Source organism: Pagrus major, chromosome 22 (assembly GCF_040436345.1).
Source record: "Pagrus major chromosome 22, Pma_NU_1.0".
NCBI classification, from domain to species: Eukaryota; Metazoa; Chordata; class Actinopteri; order Spariformes; family Sparidae; genus Pagrus; species Pagrus major.
This window is the reverse complement of record NC_133236.1, coordinates 30110530-30123330: the sequence shown is the minus strand read 5'-3', so window position 1 is coordinate 30123330 and position 12801 is coordinate 30110530. Positions and strand designations below refer to the sequence as shown.

Here is a 12801-nt window from a genome sequence, read left to right as displayed (position 1 = left end):
CAGACATTTTCAGAGAAGTGCATCAGGAAGTTAAATGTTTGGCTGAAGGCGAGTCATTAAAGGATGTTTTCAAAGTTTTTTAAAGCAGCTAGCTGGAAGTTGAGATCTGACTGTCGGCTTCTAGCCAAACCGTCCTGGAGACAAACTGCTGCAACATCTGGCTGCTGCTGCAGGAATTTCCCACCCTGGTTGTAAACAACATGACGTCAACACACACACTCACACACACACATTTCCTCTGAGCTGTGTTTGAACGGTCAAACATCCCGTCACACACTTCCTGTCCTGCTGTCACTGTACAGAAACGACGACCTCAGAGCTTTTTTATCCCCCAAACAGGAAACACAAAGTCCAACAGAAGTTTCCACATGTGAGCGACGCAGCTGGAACAAAGTCACAGCTGGATGTTTCATGAATCCTCCAGGTTTGAGATGATTTTCCTTCCTTTAGTTTCACTGTTTCGATGAAAACATACAAGTGGAACTTCGTCTTGAGAGCCGCTGTCACATAAAAGCATACCAACCATGTTAAACTGAGCCGCCCTGTTGTCTTACATAAGAGGGCGAGAGTCAGCAGAAACCACAGCAAAGCCGGGCGAATTCTCTTCTGATTACACAACAGAGAATCTGAGAAGAGACCGCCGCGAGGAAGAGATGGAACAAAGTGATCGATGCTGGAAATATGACAAACATCAGAAACCAAACTGAAGCCTCGACAGGACACGTTCATCTGCAGGAGGATTAGCTCCCTCACTGCTGCCTGCAGGCCGCACACACGCTGTTGCAGGCCGCACGCTGCCGCAGGCCGCACGCTGCCGCAGGCCGCACGCTGCTGCAGGCTGCACACTGTTGCAGGCTGATGTTTGTCAGCAGCTCTGTCCTGCAGCTTTTCTGTGTATTAAAGGAACAGTTCACCCAAAACTCTAAATTCAGTCATCAGAACTGAAAGTGTGAAACCACTGCACCATCTGGATATTTTCCAGCTGTGTTTGTGGCGATGAAACTGCCTGGTTTTTGACTGGACATCGGGACAAAGCTCAAACATCTGCCAAGCCAGAGACCACTGTCCTGGATGGCATTTCAACATTTTCAAACGTGAAACCACTGGGTATTTTTGACGAGACATCAGGACAATGTACGTTGTGTTCTTTACCTAACCCTGACTGAGTGGAGTTGTCACAACTTAAAACTGAAAACTGAACATAAATAAACTGAAGTTTCAACACGTCTGACAACATTTATTCTGCCGACTGGACAAAATGATAACTCAGTCTTTAGCTGACAGAAACAACACGAGTTATTGTCCTGAAATCTTCCTGCTCTTCTGATATTCATCAGAAACTCACAGTAACAATAAAAACAAACTGCAGCTGTGGTATCTGCAGCTCAGCATCTTTGACTTTTTCCACTGCAGAGCTGTTTGGTGAAGCTTCAAGTGTACCGTTACCAAAACCCAGTGGAAAACTGTCCGAGCAGAGCCAGCACGACGACAACACGCTGCACTAAAGTGATGGAAACAAAAACCTCAACGTATCAGGGGGGATTTTCCCCCCCGGAGGAATCGGAGCTGGAGGGACGGATGGATGGAAAGTTGTGCCGGGATGTGGGAAACAGGAAAACTGGATATGTTCTCCAACCTGAAGAAATCCACTTCAGTCTGAGCAGTTTTATGAACAATGAGACAGAAATGTGCAGCAGACGGGATGTTTTCACCTGCAGGAGGCGAAGAAGCAGAAACAGACTCAACACTGAACTTCTGTTCTGACGAAGCTGAACGTGTCTTCACGCACACGTTCACGACTACGTGACACTAATTCACTCGTATGACTGCGGACAGGGCGGGCGAGCGAGGGGCTTCATCATGATGTGGGAAAGAGAGAGAAAGTATTATGTGAGTAATTGGAAGCAGCTGTTGAGGGAAACACTGATCCTGGTGGGTTTGGACCCGCAGCAGGGTGACGTAACACACACACACACACACACACACACACACACACACACACACACACACACACACACAGCATCGGGCAGATTTAACGAGGATTCGTCTTCCTAACAATCACAGGAGAGTTCTGGTCCCAAAGTTGGGCTCAGATGTTCTGTCGATCGGGTCGTAACCCTCCTGAGCTGCTCCCAAACTCATCAGGGCCGCCGTGATAATATCAAATATGTTTGATATCTAGGATTTCCTCCATTACAACAGTATTTCACAGCAGCTGACAGTATGGAGTTATTTCCTCTGACGTAGATAGAACGAGCTGATTGGCTGTCGTCTTTCTGACGCCAACATGCTAACCAAAGCCTTTCAGTCCTGTGGACAGACGACTCCTGAAATTACAGCTGCAGGCACCAAATAAACCTCATCATGATGAGCTGTACGTTTAGTTTCCTTCATCCTCGGAGTAATCGAAGCACGATGAACGAGTGTGTGTGTGTGTGTGTGTGTGTCTGTGTGTGTGTGTGGCTCTGATGTCCTTTCATTCGCTGGGAGAGTATTCAGACGCTTCCTCGGTTTATTTGGAGAGAAAAATTGCTGAATTACAGAAAGAAAACTGCGTCTCTTGTCGTTGTGTTTCTGCTGCTTCATTAAAGATATTTTAAGCCTCATTTACACCTGAACTGATTTAAATCTGAGGTGTGTGGAGTCTTTAAATGTGGCAGTGAGCTCTGCCTGCCGCTCAGCTGAGTCCACAACAACCCCGTCCAAACCACAAAGTGGGGAAAAAAAGGGAACAGCGGTGGGTTTTGCCAAGAACAGTGTTGGCCTTGTTAAATCTGGGTGAAGGTATGCTCCTCGACAGCTCCGTCCACTTCCTGTGTTGATGCTGAGGACCGTGGAGCTCAAAGAGGCTTTAATTCACCTGCACGTGAGTCTGAACCCAAACTGCAAACTCAGATCTGACGGTCATGAGATGTTTCCATCTGATTGTCGAGAGAATGAAATGTGACAAAAAATATAAAAATAAATGACTGAGGCCTCGAGTCTGGCATCAACATATAAAGATGGCCGACGTGTTCTTCTTCACCTCTCATTAAGTGCATTAACTCCAACCACCTCAAACAAACACAAAAACCTTTTCATGCAAGTTACGTCACGAGCAAATCGTAACTTCAGTTACTTACGTAACGTAGAAACATTTGTAACTAGAATTACATCAGTAACCGACTTATTTTAAGACCAACCACGTAGTTTACCTGAACATAACGTTCAGTACGCCGTCACTGTCACGCTGCAACAGTCACGTTGTATTCAGTCAGTAAGACATCAGGATGTGTCAGAAAACAAGAACTAAATTATTAATCGATATGAGAGAAGAGGCCATGAAACAAGTGTACTCGTCTTGTTTCTAGTCAGAATCTCTTCACACCTCAGTGAGCCGTCACTCGTCTTCTTGTTTGTTTTTTACTTATTATAAGCAGGAAACATCTTGTATTCGTTACTTTTCAACTTGTTTTTGAGGTGGTATATTTGGTTTATGTGATGCCACCTTGTTGGTGTTGATTTTCAGGAGGTTAAGACGACTCTTAAAAAGAGAAACTAGCTGCACTTTACATTTGTAGTCGTGTCTAAAAAGTATTGTGTTTACGTTTATGACCTTTAAATCAGGACTGACAAAATCAAGCTGTGTCTCTGATCGTGTCCGTCCTCTTCAGCACGTCTGTTGGTCTCTGATCTGAGGCTTTGCCGTGTTGTAAATTTGAGTGTAATAAGAATCGGACCTCCTGTGCGGCCCGGCCCATGATGAAATTCCATCGTGTTGAAAATGAGATCCAATTAGCCTAATCAGCCAGAAGCTGTTTCACTTTGTGCTGTAATTGAGTTCAGCTCTGCTGAGTCCGATCCTATCAAACACAAACACAGAGTCTTCATTGTCGGATCAGTCGGCTTAAAGACGGAGCGGGCCGGCCCAGTCTATCGCCTGTTTCCATCGCGCAGAAAGCTGCGAGCTCACGCGACAACATGGAGGGTAATTAGGTAGAAAATCCACCGAACATTCCTGCTGAACACAGACGCCCTTCTTCTTCTTCTGCTGCTGCTGCTGCTGCTGCTGCTGCTGCTGCTGCTGCCGGCCGCACACCGGGCCACACCGGGCTGCACACCGGGCTACACACCGGGCTACACCGGGCTACACCGGGCTGCACACCGGGCTGCACACCGGGCTACACACCGGGCTACACCGGGCTACACCGGGCTACACACCGGGCCCACACCGGGCCCACACCAGGCCCACACCGGGCCGCCTGACGAGAGGAAAAACAAGCTGCTGGCTTCACCTCCACAGAGTGTGTGTGTGTGTGTGTGTGAGTGATGTGTGTGTGAGTGATGTGTGTGTGTGTGTGTGAGTGTGTGTGTGTGTGTGTGTGTGTGTGTGTATGTGTGTGTGTGTGTGAGTGTGTGTGTGTGTGTGTGTGAGTGATGTGTGTGAGAGTGTGTGTGTGTTTGCACAGCCGACGCTCTGTCAGGTGTTTCGTTGTGTTCAGAGAAACAAGCTGCTGTTTTCCTTTTTCAGTTCATCTTTACTTCTGTCAGGAGGAAGCAGAAGGAGAGAAACTGAACAAGAACAACATTTAGAAAAATAAGATTTTTGTCGATTACTTCTGAAGAGATTCAAACACTCAGCTGTGGCTCTCTGGCCTTAATTCTTACTGTAACAGTTGACGGTGTAACTACAGGGGGCAGCACAACTGCTAACCGTCTTCAGCTGGAGCCACTAGCTGCTGTTAGCTCAACTAGCCGCGGAGCTAAGTGGCCCTGCAGAGCCGGAATATTTTCACATTGAGGATTTATTTGGACCGAACCAGACGTGACTGTGGACACAAACCAACACTGTTCTGGTGACTGAGTCAGTTTGTGTCCAGTTTGAATGAAGTGTGTCTGACGATGAGTTAGCGAGGCGATAAGCTCGTCTGAGTTCAGTCACAGAGAGAAACTTGAGTTCAGACGGTGGACGGTTGTATTTTTCTGTTTAGAAGGAAAATATTTCCTTTTTTGACATTTTGAGTTTATTTGGTTCATTTATGACACTAACGCTATCAGAGAATCTTCTCGTGAGCTACAAAGTGGTATTAGCAGACAGGACGGCTGGGGCTAGCTGGTTAGCATGCTAACTTCAGTAGACACCTCTGCAACACAGGACATAGACGTTTGACATCAACACTGTTTCTTCACACTCTGATGATGTCAGTTCAGTCTTTGATGAGCACACATCACACCGAGCTTCTGGGTCTCAGAGCTGATGTGAGGCTGTAAACTGACCCCAGAGCAGCTCAGACTCTCATTAGCTCACAGCAGAGACTAACGAGCTGCTCATCAACACGCTGTTTGACTGTGAGGAGACATCTGGAGAGCCGGCAGCGAACGCTCGGCCGACGGAGCGTCAACTCTCTCTGAGGCCGAACAAAGAGCTGAGAGAGGACGTCTGCTCTGCCACATGTCACTGAGCGGCTCCTCTTATTGATCACAGGACAAACGTCCTGCGTCACTTTAAACATTGATTTCCTTCATTCTTCCCTTTATGAGAGATGATCAATCATTCATCTCTAAGGTTATATTATCTACGTGTTTAACTTCACTTTATGTCTGTGGTTCCCAAACAGTTTGATCATGTGGCTCCTTAAAACAAAGCAATGTAGTTTCAGTTGGGATCAGTTAAAGGAGCAGTTCAACCAAAAATTTAAATTCAATCATTCTCTACTCATAGTCTCATAGTCCACAAAACATTTCTGGATCTTCACAGTAAAACAGAGTTGCAGCGTTCTGTTAAACAGCTGACGTATCTGGAGACTTGATTTAAAACGGAGAAACAAAAAAAGCCCCAAGATCCCAAATTGCTGTAAAAACTGACCAACATGATGGAAAGAGTTTAGCTTCAGCTTTCCTCTGAACGTTTGTTTCTTCTGCAGTAAAATCGTGTCCAAACGTTCGGCTGAGTTCATTTTTTTCACAGTAACAACAGTGACGTGACTTTGGGCCGGGCTGGACCGCAGCTCAAAACAAACAAGGACACAGACGAGCAGTGTTGGTCCTGCCGGGGCGTTTTCCACCTGAGCTGCTCACCTTACAGCACAAACAGCCGGGTCAAACCACAGCAGTGAGCCGAGAGGTGAAACACGGCCAGTGGGACAGAAAGAGAAACTCAGCATTTGTTTACGTCAGTATTTATATTTACGATCCAGAATATTCTGCTGTCCAATCAGACGTTAAGCTACACTGCAGGTAACTATAGCAACAGGTAGGATGACGTTTGATGTCTGGGCTGTTTCAGTCCGACCCGGACGCCAGAATAAAATATTGGCAGTTCACATTTCTGCAATTCATATCAAAACACCAATTCTACAGAACGTGTCACAGCACGTTCACATTACTGTTAAATGACCTGACTTAATGTCGTCAGGTGGAGGGGATGGTGCTGGTCGAGGCGCCATTCTGACATTTGTAAGCATGAAACCACCAGATATTTTTAAGACGACCTCGGGACAATTTCCAGTCTTGTTTAATGTCATTAAGGCATCGTTGTGGTTTCAGGCCCCTCCTGATGCTCCAACATGCAATGATACTCCAGACAAACAATGCATGAAGGGAATGTGTCCACATACTTTAGGCCACTCTGTGACATTACAGACAATAAAGTCTGTGTGTGTGTGTGTGTGTGTGTGTGTGTGTTGGGCTTCAGGTCTTGAACTCTCCTCCCTGGAGGTTTTTGCGGCTCTGCAGGACTCCACTTAGCTTTTAATAAGTCTGCTCTTTACTCAGCCACACACACACACACACACACACACACACACACACACACACACACACACACTACAACAAAGGCACCACAGGGGCCTGCTGGAGGTTATTTAACAGGGTTTCCCCCTAATAGAGACGCAGCTGCTGGATTTTTTCATGATCTGATTCCTGCTGAGAAGTTCAGGGAAACACTGTAGAAGTTACAGACAATAAAATCAATTTGACACAAAAATGAAATGATGAGACTGAATCTGCAGCAGATCTCCTCAGAAGAGACTTTGTTGATCCAGCTCACGGAAAATTCAACTGGTGAAATTCCTACAGATGTCTTGATGAATTATCTCAGAATCTTAAGAGCCAAAAATGCAACGTTTGTCCTGATGGTGGCGCTAAAGGGAAAGATCATGGAGACAACTGTTTAGGGTTCATCTTCTGGAGAGCAGGAATGTGATCAACCTACTTGTTATCTTCAAGGATGTTGTGGTGGAGACAGGTCTCTGTAAAGATGTTCAGGATGTTGTGGTGGAGACAGGTCTCTGTAAAGATGTTCAGGATGTTGTGGTGGAGACAGGTCTCTGTAAAGATGTTCAGGATGTTGTGGTGGAGACAGGTCTCTGTAAAAATGTTCTGAGATGTTGTGGTGGAGACAGGTCTCTGTAAAGATGTTCAGGGATGTTGTGGTGGAGACAGGTCTCTGTAAAGATGTTCCTGGATGTTGTGGTGGAGACAGGTCTCTGTAAAGATGTTCTGAGATGTTGTGGTGGAGACAGGTCTCTATAAAGATGTTTCTGGATGTTGTGGTGGAGACAGGTCTCTGTAAAGATGTTCTGAGATGTTGTGGTGGAGACAGGTCTCTGTAAAGATGTTTCTGGATGTTGTGGTGGAGACAGGTCTCTATAAAGATGTTTCTGGATGTTGTGGTGGAGACAGGTCTCTGTAAAGATGTTCAGGGATGTTGTGGTGGAGACAGGTCTCTGTAAAGATGTTCTGAGATGTTGTGGTGGAGACAGGTCTCTGTAAAGATGTTCAGGGATGTTGTGGTGGAGACAGGTCTCTATAAAGATGTTTCTGGATGTTGTGGTGGAGACAGGTCTCTATAAAGATGTTTCTGGATGTTGTGGTGGAGACAGGTCTCTGTAAAGATGTTCAGGGATGTTGTGGTGGAGACAGGTCTCTGTAAAGATGTTCAGGATGTTGTGGTGGAGACAGGTCTCTGTGGGCAACAGTTTCTGATTTTACCGTTGTTTTTGCCTGAGTCCCATTTGTCCACTTCCTGTTCCTGTGACCAGACAGTAGCCAGGAGCAGCCTTAAACCAAGCTGGATTAACATGAATCTTATTCCGGCTCCGGTCCAGCTGCTCAGGACGGTGGAATGATGCCGCGGGCCGGGATGGTCTCACAGTCAGTATTTCTGCCACTTGATGTTGCTATAGCTGCCACGTTAACCTCTTGAGAAGCCGTCATTGTTGTTTTCAAACAAACTTGTCCTGCTAGTCATCAGATCTAAACCCGCCTGCAGCCTGCAGCTGCCTGTAGTTCCTCAGAGGATGCCGATTGGTTCAGCCACTGTGTTCAGACACTAGTGAGCTTGCAGCCTGGCAATATAGATTTGCAAGATCACATGATTATGCAAATCCAGCTGCCTCACAAGGTAATATGACACCCGCTAAAGAAATGTAACCAACGAAATGTTTGAGGTCAGAGAAACTTAAACACAAAACACATTAGTAAGTCCAGAAACCTGCAGACAGCTCAGCTCCATCAGGACGTTCATAACAGTTAATAGAAGACGCTGTCTGAAGGCGATTTGTAACCAGTCGAGCTGAAAGTGAATGATTCAGTGCTGATGTGTCCTCACGTGTCCACAAATCAATCCAAACAGGAAACGTGTCGGTCCTGCAGCAGGTTTCATTCAGAGAACAGCGGCTGAAGGAAAACATGTCATCTCTGTTCTCGTTACGTAATCAGCATCAGTCTGCCAACAGAAACAAACCAACGAGGCTCCACAGAAACTTTACTGCAGACGTCCTGAGGATGGAAAGACACTACAGGCTGTGCTGACATTATTACACTTCACAGAAGCTCCACTCATCTTCTGTACGTCGATCATAAAGATACTGTTCAGCAGCACAGACGAGGACGAGACAGACAAACTCAGTGAACTCCCTCTGACTACCACGAGAGACAGAGGAGATACATGAGGTTACTGTAAACACTCTGATGAACACTGCATATACGAACATTAAAGGCAGCACAGTGATCTAATGAAACACAGTTTTATGGGACAGTGAATGCAACACCGGACAGAAACACTGACGAGTCACATGAACGACCACAAACAGCTGAGAGAAGAAAGAAGATCTGACCTGCAGACGCTGTTTCTGCCTTTAAAAAGCTTTTTCCTCTTCTTGTACAAACGTCTCTGCCGTGTTTTCCTCCGCTGCGTTCACGTGTTGTGTTCAGTCCGTGTGTTTGAGTCTCGTGTTTCCCAGCCTGACAGCAGGAGGGCGGGGTCCCTCCAGCTGGACCGGGACCAGGAGGAAGAGGAGGGTTTGTTTCACCAAACCACACCTCGCTGAAGAAACGAGTGATGAATATGTACACACACACACACACACACACACACACACACACACAGTTGTACTTTTGACTCCAGTACAACCTGTAATCCTCCACATGCTTTAAAAACTTAAACTTTCTATTCACTCTGAACTTGTTCTGGACACATGTACACTGTCAGGAACAGTGAAACACTGAGAATAATATGATAATAAATGGCTGTAACTTGTTTATGAAAGATGAGTTGGAGACAAAAATTCATATATCATAAGTATCATCGCACACCGCCTTCCCAACATCACAAGACCGATGTCGACCGATCACATCGAAACAAAGACGTAAGAAGACGTGAACAGACAGAGAGGGAGGCTGAATGGGGAGAAAAGGCGTGTTAGTGTCTCGTATCTGCAGAGAGTTTCTTATTTTCTCTCTTTGTTGCTGCTCGGGACGCTTTACCAACCCAACATGTGGCTGTTTGACGTCCTGGGAATGAGACTCAACAATCAACTATCTTTGTGGTGCGTTCAGGAACAGCTGGGACAAATCCTACTGACTCCACCTCTAAGTTTAATAGTCTTTGAATTATATTAATATGACGTGAGCTTCAGTAGCTTTGACCACAAATGTCCTTCAGAGGGAGACTTTTTACTCTGATACTCTGAGTACATTTCAGAGCCTGTACTCGATTACTTTTACTGGAGGAAAGAAGCTGAATCAGTACTTCTACTTTACCAGAGTCTGTTTTTACACAAGTATCTGAACTTCTCCTGGATGAAACAATGTGTGGACTGTTGCCTCCTCTGCCAGTCTCAGATGAAGCAAAAGTAAAACTGGGACTTTAAATGAGTCCGACTGAAACTTCAGGTTCTCCTGAATCCAGTGACGTCTGGACTTCGATGCTGACTGACAGGAAAAACTAAATAAATACAGAGTGAAGAGATTCTGTGTTTCAGTCCACAGACGCTCGTCTCTACAGCTGCTACTGAATAATATTTTTACTGCAGATCTTCCTGAACAACGAGCACTTTACTTTTACTTTCAATTCAAGTATTGTTTTATTTGAAGTTTGCTGCTGACGTCATCCTGGAACAAATGATTGATAATCAAACTGTTGCTCAGATTATTCCTTCAGCAGCTCTCTGCTGCCCCCTGCTGGCTGCACCTGCTGCTACAGACATGTTGTATGAGCAGAGCCCACAGGTGGAGCCAGTCACGCTCTGTTTCTGTGGCCGATGCTGATATTAAGGAGTAAAAACAGTCTGATGTCAATAAATTGGCTGATATACATGTTTTTTTGCAGCGATCCCTCAAATGTGATATTCAAACACACAGATATGTAACAGAGGGAGAATGATTTACAGTTTAACAGAAAGACCTCAGTGAAGAGAAACAGTAAACCTGCTTCATCTGATGCAACCAGTGAACCAGTAACACAACATCACCAGACTGATTTTCAGAGTTGTTGAGTTAAAACAAACTTTATAACGTTGTGAAACTCACTGGTTCATTTTCTAAAATGTCACCAAACACCAGCATGAAGCCGATGATTTATGAAAGATTTGTAAAGAAGGAAAATAAAGAGTCATTTCTGTCCTCAGCCTCCACTGGACCAGTTTTAGGAGCCAACGCCTTGCTCAAGGGAGCGTCAGTGACAGAAGACATGCAGCTTTAACTGTGTTCAGTCTGCTTCCTCTCACTGGACTCGTCTCATCTCAGGAAAAAGAAAAATGTGTCCGACCCTTCAAGTCTCAGCTGTGAGTGCATGCTGATGCCACCAGGTGGCGCTGTTGTATCAGCTCCCTCTGCTCAGAGTGGAAACCAGCTGAAAGCAGCAGAGCTCCATCATCACTTGATGAGCTGCTGTGGATCATCTCCTGGACCTGACGAGCTTCACGCCGCTGACATCAGCTGGTTTCTAATGGATCTGAAAACTAAAACTAAATTATTCAATTTAAAACGTCTGCGTGCGTTAAATTAACACTTCATGTCTCCTGATGTCAGTCTCATTTAAAAAGTACTCGAGTAGAAGACTTAAAGTATCTGATGTTCAATGTAATTAAGTATCAAAAGTACAAGTAAAAGTAAGTTATACATAAAGTTACATGTATTTATAGATACTTTCTGTCTCGACCAATCAGATCTGATATTTTCCTGATTGTTGTAATCAGATTTATTTTAAAAATACAATTGCAGATAAAATAATTAAAAAATGTTCTGCTTTAGTTCAAAAAAAGAATGTAGTGGAGTAAAAAGTAGAATATTAGAGTGGATTATACATGTAAAGTACAAGTACCTGTAAACCTGATGCAGCATGTAATCTGTAAAGTAACTAGTAACTAAAGTAATCAAATATATGTAGCCAATTAAAAAGTACAATATTTGCCTCCAGTGGAAGTATAAAGTAGCAGAAAATGTGTACCTCAAAATTATACTTGAGTAGATGTACTTAGTTACATTCCATCAATGAGAATAAGTACAATACATCTCTGTGAAATGTAGTAAAACATCAGTATTTTGCAGTATTGTGAAGCGTATTCAGGATATTGTGTTACTCGCTCATACAAATTAAAGTATCTGATATCAAATGTACTCCAGTATCAAAAGTACAAGTAAAAGCACATTGTAAACATAGTTACTTTATTGGTATCAGTATTGTATTATATTTTGGAAGTATAAAGTAGCAGAAAATGGAAATACTCAAGTAGAGTACAAGTATCTCACAATTTGAGTAAATGTACTTAGTTACATTTCAGCTGTAGTGACAGCTGTTAAGACATCATTTTAAAGGAGACAGCAGTAATGTAAGAATACTCCATTACAGGTAGTGAAAGTATTTCAGCACAATGATCTTTAAGTGTCAAAATAAAAGTGGTCACCTCGCGTCACTGTTACATCATCATCATCGTCATCATCGTCATCGTCATCGTCATCGTCATCATCAACAACATCATCATCATCATCGTCATCATCATCATGTGAACGCAGCGTTTTATATTCCCAAACATTAAGTTAAATTGATGCACACGTTAGAAACAAAGTGATGATGAAGGTGATGATGATGAAGGTGATGATGAAGGTGATGCTGAAGGTGATGGTGATGAAGGTGATGATGATGAAGGTGATGTTGAATCATTTCATCTCTAACGAAGCGTCAGGATTTATGAGCTGAGATGTTTTTTACAGTGTTTGAAGCAGGATGTTCTCTGCTGGTGTCGAGTCGTCTCAGGTCAGGTTGATCTCTGTGATCACAGCAGACGAGCTGTATGGATCCATCTGATGTTTAAATCATCTCCAGCTGCTTCAGATGTTCAGCAGAACGCTGCAACTCTGTTTCACTGTGAAGCTCCAGAGATGTTCTGTGGAAAAAGCCTTCTGGTCCACAGCATGGCTGCCAGGTTTGTTCCAGAAGATGCTGCTGTCTGATGACTCATTTTGTCCCGTTTCGTGAACGTGGATGAAATTTAAAGCTGGTCGACACGTTGTGGTTTCACTTTCATGTTTCAACACAAA

The 12801-nt window shown here is 44.4% G+C and overlaps 1 protein-coding gene across 1 annotated transcript in view; it reads right to left on the bottom strand.

Annotated features, from left to right (window-relative positions):
• The window catches only part of LOC141018306 (rho guanine nucleotide exchange factor TIAM2-like), a 42589-nt gene extending 33401 nt beyond the window's left edge, over positions 1-9188 (bottom strand). Inside the window, exon 1 of the mRNA XM_073493241.1 lies at positions 9099-9188. The gene's annotated coding sequence lies outside the window, so the exon portion shown is untranslated. The remainder of the gene's footprint in view (positions 1-9098) is intronic.
• Positions 9189-12801: the final 3613 nt, after the last annotated feature.